Source organism: Diabrotica virgifera, chromosome 4 (assembly GCF_917563875.1).
Source record: "Diabrotica virgifera virgifera chromosome 4, PGI_DIABVI_V3a".
NCBI lineage: Eukaryota > Metazoa > Arthropoda > Insecta > Coleoptera > Chrysomelidae > Diabrotica > Diabrotica virgifera.
This window is the reverse complement of record NC_065446.1, coordinates 82972211-82980530: the sequence shown is the minus strand read 5'-3', so window position 1 is coordinate 82980530 and position 8320 is coordinate 82972211.

Sequence of the window (8320 nt, the reverse complement as noted above, 5' to 3'; positions counted from 1 at the left end):
AAAGTGAAATACTTGGTGTATATATTAGGTCACTGTATCTAGTAGAAGCAGAGTTATAGCTAATGAAAAATAGGTTCATATTCGTCAAATTCCAAATCGTATATTTTAACGTGCCATAACCAAAAAAACGAAGCACTTTTTTGGGGAAAACTCGTTTTAACTTTTTTAAAGTGTTTAAAAACTGCTTATTTTTGTTTTTAAAAAAAAAATTAGCATAAAAAGTAAACAAATTACGCTCAAAATAATGTTGCTCCCTTTTTTTGGTAAGAAATCGGGAAAATCACCCCCTAATTAGCATTTCAAATGAACTTAATTGTTATCACTTCACAAGTTTTTTACTCACGTATGTATTGTTCATACGATCTGTAAGTTTTATCGGTTCTAAGTCCTTATTTTTGAAATAGCTGTAGTTAAAAGGGCTTGAACGAGTCACTTATCACGAGTGTATGCAAATTTAGAAACACCGAATCTTAACCAATTTTTGTCTTACAGAAAAACGAAAAAATACAAAATATTCAGAAAAGCAAAGCCGACTTTTTTATTGTTTAAGACTTTTGGTACCTGTAACAGTTTTTAAGTTATTTTGAAAAAAAAGCATTTTCTTCAAAATTAAAATTTTTAAAATTTTACTTTAAAACCAAATTTTTTTCAAAAATAAGCACTTTGAATCGATGAAACTTACAGATCATATAAACACAACATAAAAAAAGTAACTTGTGAAACGGTAACGATTAATTTCATTTAAGTTGCTAATTGGGGGGTGATTTTCCTGATTTTTTTTTTGCCAAAACAAAAGGGACCAACTTTATTTTGAGCGTAACTTGCTTACATTTGATGACAGAAATTTTTTTTATAAAAACAGAAATAAAGATTTTTTTAAAAACTTTAAAAAAGTTTTAATGTGTTTTCCCCAAGAATGCTTCATTATTTGGATATTTCACAATAAAATAATTATATTTGGAAGTTTTCGAATATGAACCTATTTTTCATTAGCTATAACTCTGCTTTTGCTAGGTATAGGGACCTAATATATACACCATTTTTTTCACTTTTTTATAGGCTATAGTTTTGCTAAGAATATTTTTTCCGACAAAATGCTTACGCTTTGAGTTATTTGGGAAAAACCGTCTAAAAACGTGGTTCTTTTGTAGAAAAATGAACATATTCACTTGCAAATAACTCGAAAAGTATTGATTTGGTGAAAAAACTCTATAGAACAAAAGTTGCTTAAAATTAGTCAGTTTATCCATTTCGGAACTTATCTTGAACATATATTTTTTCACCCCCGAGATGGGGTGAAACTCACCCCCAGGGCAAAAGCACACATCGGCACCATATTACTATTTTTCTATGACATGTTAGCTATGCGTATGCCAAATTTCATGTCAATCCAAGCTGTTCTTTAAAATTTACAGCAAAAACCGTGAAAGAATGGACTATTCGCTTAAATTCAACGTTCAAGTTGCCGCCTGCCTCTTGGCAGTTCGAATATTTAATTTAAGCGAAAACAATGTTATTTTGTTAAATAAACATTTTTTTATTTTATCTGACAGCAGTAAAATGTATTCTGAATTAAATAAATTACATAAATTCCTCTTTTTCTGCCAATTAATTTAAATCAAAAAAATTTTTTGGACACCTTGTATAAATAATTATGCTAACGTTTGTGTTACTGAATAGAGAATTAAATAACCTTTTAACTGAGCTAGCACACGACCCCTTTTCTTATTTAAAAAAATCATCGATTACGTCATCACGCCCAGATGGATGTCAGTAGTATGATATTTATGCCAAAAAATCATAATTTAAAAATAAAAATCGACCTATTTTGGGATTTTTCCTTAAAGTCGCCGGCTTACGAAATAACGAATTTATTCCAAACATTTGCACCATAATGTATAATTTATAGAAAGATTCGACCTCATCAAACTTTGTTGAGTTCGATATATCAAACTTCGATTTTATGTTGAGTTTTTCAAATGAAAGTACCTATTAGTATTTCTTATAATTTCCTATGTCAGGTGATTTTTTTGTTAAGTCAAGTAATTTAAATAATATTCACAAATGTACAGTCGTCAATACTAAAAATCTAGTGTAGGTTAATATCGACGTTAGTCATAACTGGAGACCGAAATAAGTACATACATGCAAAATGCATTTTTTGCATATTTGGCATATGGCATAAATTTCATATTTCTTCAAAGAATTGAATGATTGTCTTTTTAAAGACATATCACATGCAATGATTTTTTTGTGACGGATATGCTTGAGTTGGGATTGATTTCATGTAATCGAATGAACTATCTTTTAGTAAAGTCGTCCCAGGAACGCAACTCAAAAATATTGGCGATATCATTTTTAAAGTCTTCTACTTTAAAATGTATAATATACATCTGAATTGCCAATATAAATGAGTCAGATTAAATAAATTATTAGACGAATTTTTTTACTTAGCAACAACATTTTTGTTTATTTTAGTAGTATTTTGTATTTTGACAACGAAACCCGATTTGGTCTTCGAAACGTTAATAAAATCATTTTTTTGGTAAAATTGTGGCTTATTTCCCATTTAAAATACATAGTTGATTATAAAAATGCCACAAGGAAATATCTTCAGAACAACATTAAGAATTGAATATATCTCTCCATATTTTATCATTCAAATTCCCGGCGTAATAAAACCTGTTTTTTGAATAATTTTGTGCGTATTTGCTATTGTAATAAAAGGTTTAGGTAATCTGGTAAATCAATAACAACCCTAATATAGAAACAAAATGAAACGTATGTAAAAAACTTTTATTGAGACGGATTTTTTTGAAAGCTAAAAGGGCGGAAGTGACGATGAAGCTTTTATTAATAAGTCTGTAGGAATCTCGAAAATTTACATTATTCGCATTAAACATACTCTGGGCTAATTAGCAAAATTCATGGAAAAGTTATTTACCAGCAATTTTATTGCTGCAATCGAATTATAAGATCCTATATATTAATAATATAGGTATGCAAAGTCCGCAGATAGTGTGCTACTTTTTTATAAACAAAATGGCGCCGACAAATCGTAATTTTTTCAATTATTACAACAAAAACACCCAAATAAAAATTCACCGCAATTAAATTCTGCATAGAGATATCTTTTTCCCGATTTGCTCCGACGAAAATTTTCCTCGGAAAATGCGGGTTTTCCTAACCAAAAATTCTAATTTTCAAATACAGTTTTAGGTAAGAAATTATTAATCAATAATTAAATAATTTAGTGACATCAAAGCTTTCTTGGTATAGATTGTAATTCCAGAAGTCGGTGAAAGTTAAATTAATATTTTAGCAACAATTCAATTGTTAATTAACAATTTACGATCGCAATAATAACCAAAATAATCATGATACATTGATCAAACTTATAAGATTATAAAGATGAGATGCTTATTTAATATTTGATCGACAAAATATAAATTTTTCGTTTTTTTTGCATAATCTTTAAATTTTGAAAAAAAAAATAGTTATAATACGCTGGTCTAATTAGTAAAGTACAAAGAAAGGTTATTTACCAGCAATTTTATTGCTGGAATCGAATATTATGATCCTATATATTAATAATATAGGTATGCAGAGTCCGCAGATAGTGTGCTACTTTTTTTATTAACAAAATGGTGCCCGAAAATCGTGTTTTTTTCAATTATTGGTCTATAACTCCGAAGATTTTAACTTTACCTCAAAATCACTCAAATAAAAATTCATCCCAATTTAGTTCTACATAGAGGCATGTTTTCCCGATTTGCTCCGACGAAAATTTTCCTGGGAAAATCTGGGGTTTCCCAACGAAATCTCGAATTTTCAAATAAATTTTTTGGGTAAGTAATTATTTATCAATAATTAAATAACTTTCTTGGTATAGATTATAAATACAGAAGCCGGTGAAAATTAAACGAATATTTTAGCAACAATTCAATTGTTAATTAACAGTTTACAGTCGCAATAACAACCAAAATAATCATGAGACATTGATCAAACTTAGAGAGATTATAAAGATGTGATGCCTATTTTGCATAATCTTTAAATGTTAAAAAAAATAGTTATAAAGAAATTAACATTTCTCAGAAATTGTTTATTATATTCTAATTTTAAAAAATACTTAAAATGCGTATTTCAAAGGTCTTGAAAATGAATGCTTTAAAAAAATTTTCCAACCATTTGCAAAAAAGTTATGAAACTCCGTTGTTTATAATTTGTTTTAATTGTTTCAAAGCTTAAAAGTGAGTCTGTGGTGCAATCTAATTACTCACAGAGAATATCAAATATTAGTTCAAGGGCTATATTTTAATCAAAGATTAAAAATACTTTTTTTTGTAATTTTTAGCGCGAAAGTAGGCTTGATAGAGAGCCGGAGCTAAAATGTCCACTCGAAGCGACTGACACGCAGCATACATATACATACTATAATTTTATTTATTAAGTGTACGTCGCGCGGGCGGTCGTCGCTTCGAGTGAAAATTTTAGCTTCAGTACTGTATTAGTCTACTTTCGCGCGTGTAAATTACAAAAAAATATATTTATAATCTTTAACTAAAATATAACCATTAAACTAATAATTTATATTTTTTGTAAATAATTAGCTTGTACTTTAAACTGACTTTAACGCTTTGAAAGAATTTAAAAAAATGTAAACAACGTAGTAATCTTATGTTTATTTTGCTGTTTCATAACTTTTTGCAAATGGTTGCAAAAAAGTTTTAAAGCATTCATTTACAAGATATTTGAAATACGCATTTTAACTATTTTTTAAAATTAGAATATAATAAAAACTTTCTGAGAAACGTTAATTTGTTTATAACTGTTTTTTTAAGATTATGCAAAAAAATAAAAAATTTATATTTTGTCGACAAAATGTTAAATAGGCATCTCATCTTTATAAGATTTCAAAGTTTGATCAGTGTATCATAATTATTTTGGTTATTATTGCGACCGTAAATTATTAATTAACAATTGAATTGTTGCTAAAATATTCGTTCAATTTTTACTAGCTTCTGGAAATATAATCTAAACCAAGAAGGCTTTTAAGTTACCAAATTATTTAATTATTGGTAGATAATTACTTATCTAAAACTTTATTTGAAAATTAAAGATTTTGTTGGGAAAACCCGCATTTTCCGGAGTCTTCGGAGTTATAGAGCTATAATTGAAAAAAACACGATTTTCGGGCGCCATTTTGTTTATAAAAAAAGTAGCACACTATCTGCGGACTTTGCATACCTATGTTATTAATATATATAATCATAAGCTTCGATTCCAGCAATAAAATTGCTGGTAAATAACTTTTCCCAAAAATGCCCTATTCTCCGATAATCAGCCCAGACTATTTGGGAACTGTACCGGTAGAAAGGGTTGATAAATATAAATACCTAGGAACCTGGATTTCAGAGAAAAATGATCAAACAACAGAAATAAGGACCAGGATAGAAATAGCAAGAAACGCGTTTGTAAAAATGAACACAATTCTCTGCAACAAAGGTCTTAGATTAGAACTGAGAGTTTTTTTTCACTGTTAATAGCTTCACTGTTCAACACTTCAATAATACTACACTTCACAATAACAAAAACACTTCACTGTTAATAGCTACAGCAAACAGTACATAAGGTTATCCATTGTTTATAAAAAAAAATATAGAAAAATTCAGCATTCAACTCGAACAAAAATTATTTAGTTAAACTCGAACAAAATGATTAAAAGTTCAATAACTGGAACAAAAATATACTTTTACTCGAACAAAAATTATCAAAAGTTCATTAACTTTGACCAAAATAAAGTATGTGAGTTAAACTGCACTGTTAAACATAATAATGCGAAAATTGAAACTCTTCTCTCCTACTTCTGGTTCTGACTGCTTAAAAGAAGTTAGTTAATACCAAAATTGGTATGAAATTATAACGACGATTCGCTTAGAAACAGCGAAAAAATCGCCGGGGTTCACGATACACCATCACATTCGCCGGGCTGGAATCAACCTAGCCGGCTGGGAAACTGGAAAACTACATTCCGAAACACGCAATGGAACTCAACTACACATGATGATGGTCCCTAAAGGAACCAAAACTAAACTTAACTCGATGGTGGCCCTGGTGGAACTAACTTCTCTCAGCTCTACCTTGATCCTTCTAAACTTGGGTTCCTTCTCCAAAAAAAAAAGAAGTTACCTCCTACTTTGACCAATAGTGACCATACAAAACATTTCTTTACCAATCGTGTGGTTAGAAAACTTACTCAGGACATCCCATAAATGTCATGATTTTTTGCTTTCTACCAATACGGACTCGTTATCTTCTCAATAACAAGATCCCTAAGTTTTCACGAAATGCGATGACTCACACTATTACAGTTAGTTTTTGCTAACTCAATATTTAATGGTTCTACTAAAAACATCGGCTTAGCTAGCTTGAGTCTTCTTGTTCCAATACACATACAATAGGTTTCTTGTCTGTAAATATCATAAACCTTTATACTCTAGTCTGCAACTCTGCAGGGGTTCTTCCTCTAGCTATTTGGATATACCGACGAAAATAACTCAAGACTGTAAATGTCATAAAAACCTTTTATCTTGCAAGCTACATCAACGCTGGTGTTTATTGAAAAATATTCCGTTTACAATTTTGTAGGATATAAACAATTTGGGGTACTTTCGTACACCAAATTTCAGAGAATTGTACGAACAACGAAACAAACATCCAAACCCGTTAGAAGTGAATAACGCCATACTCTGCACAAAGACAGTACCGTTTTTCTCAGTATTGTAAACAACTATTCAATATACCGGGCGTAGCGAAAGTATTACAAATGTAAACTAGATCGAAAACTCGAATAACTTTGGTATTCAGGATGGAGCAAAAAAAATAATACTAGGGGCGTACTTAGTTATATTTATACAGTAAATTTGAGACTGTTTCACTCTCTATGGTTCTGCGTCCAAGAATCTTTTAAGAAAAATTGCCATTTTTTTAAATTCTGCCTTGAGGGTCTGCTTAGGTGCTATGAGATCTACCTCTATACAATTACTACATGTTGAAGCTTCTGAGCCTCCTCTTGGGATTAGAAGAAATTTGTTAAGCGAAAAATGGTTACTCAAGGTTACTAAGCTTAACGAATCAGATCTCACTCACAAATATTGGATGAAAAAGCCTTCTCCACCCTTGTGCACCATTACAGAACAATCTCATTTTTTTCAAAGGAATTGACCAGCATAGACAAAAACTTAAACTACTTTGCCCTCTTCCATAAAACTGAAGTAACAATATCTACATACAGTGAAAACAACAAAATCAGCAACAACATCCTGAGATATGTTTTGAACTGCTACAATGATGACACAGTAATATATACAGATGCGTCTAAATCGATAGAAGGAACTGGCTGTGCTTATTTTTTACCCTGAGGAATTTACCGAATTTTACCTAATTCAAGTACAAGCTTCCCAATGAGTTTTCAGTTTTCTCGGCGGAGTCATTGGCCATTCTCGAAGCGTTGAAATATGTCAAAAACTCTGATATTAAAAAAACGTTAATCCTTTCAGACTGCCTTTTAGTTCGACAGAACATAAAAAATACTTTTTGCCCAAAACTCTTAGTAATCCTTATATATTGTTAATAAAAGACCAGTTATCATTCATGTGTATCAGATGCCATTAAAATTTTTAAAAGAAACCAGCTATCGATATGGCAAGATCAATGGAATATTTACTGCTTCACAAACTATTCTAGATACACCACTATACAACAATTTTTTCCATAAACTACTTGGTTTAAGTTTTTTAAGGCTAAATATATTACCACTATAAATCGACTACGCTTTGGACATGCGTGCTATCCAAGTAATTTATTTAAAATAAACGTGATTGACGACAAATATCTTTTTGAATGTACTAAGTTTCATCAGCATTCAAACTCCCTTTATCAAAATTTAATCAAAATTAATATGTATCCACCATTGAATATCCAATCTCTGCTGGCTACAGGCTCGCAACAAGTATACAACATTATTATAAATTTCTTGTCAGACACATGCACGGTTCTAAGATTTGTACGCGAGTATGGAATATTCCATACTCGTGTAGAAATTTAGATTTGCATCCTTTGTTTATCCTAAATGTTATAACACCTTATCCGTGGTCCAGTATTGTTTGTCTACTAAAAATGTGTTGATGGGTCCCTAAACGAGAAGCAAGTGACCCTGTATTTTCCTAGTCGTATTTTCTTCTATTAATTATCCGTTGATTTCGTATTAGGGATAGGATTGTGTATTTGTCTGACTGAAAAATCTATTGCAACTGGCTGA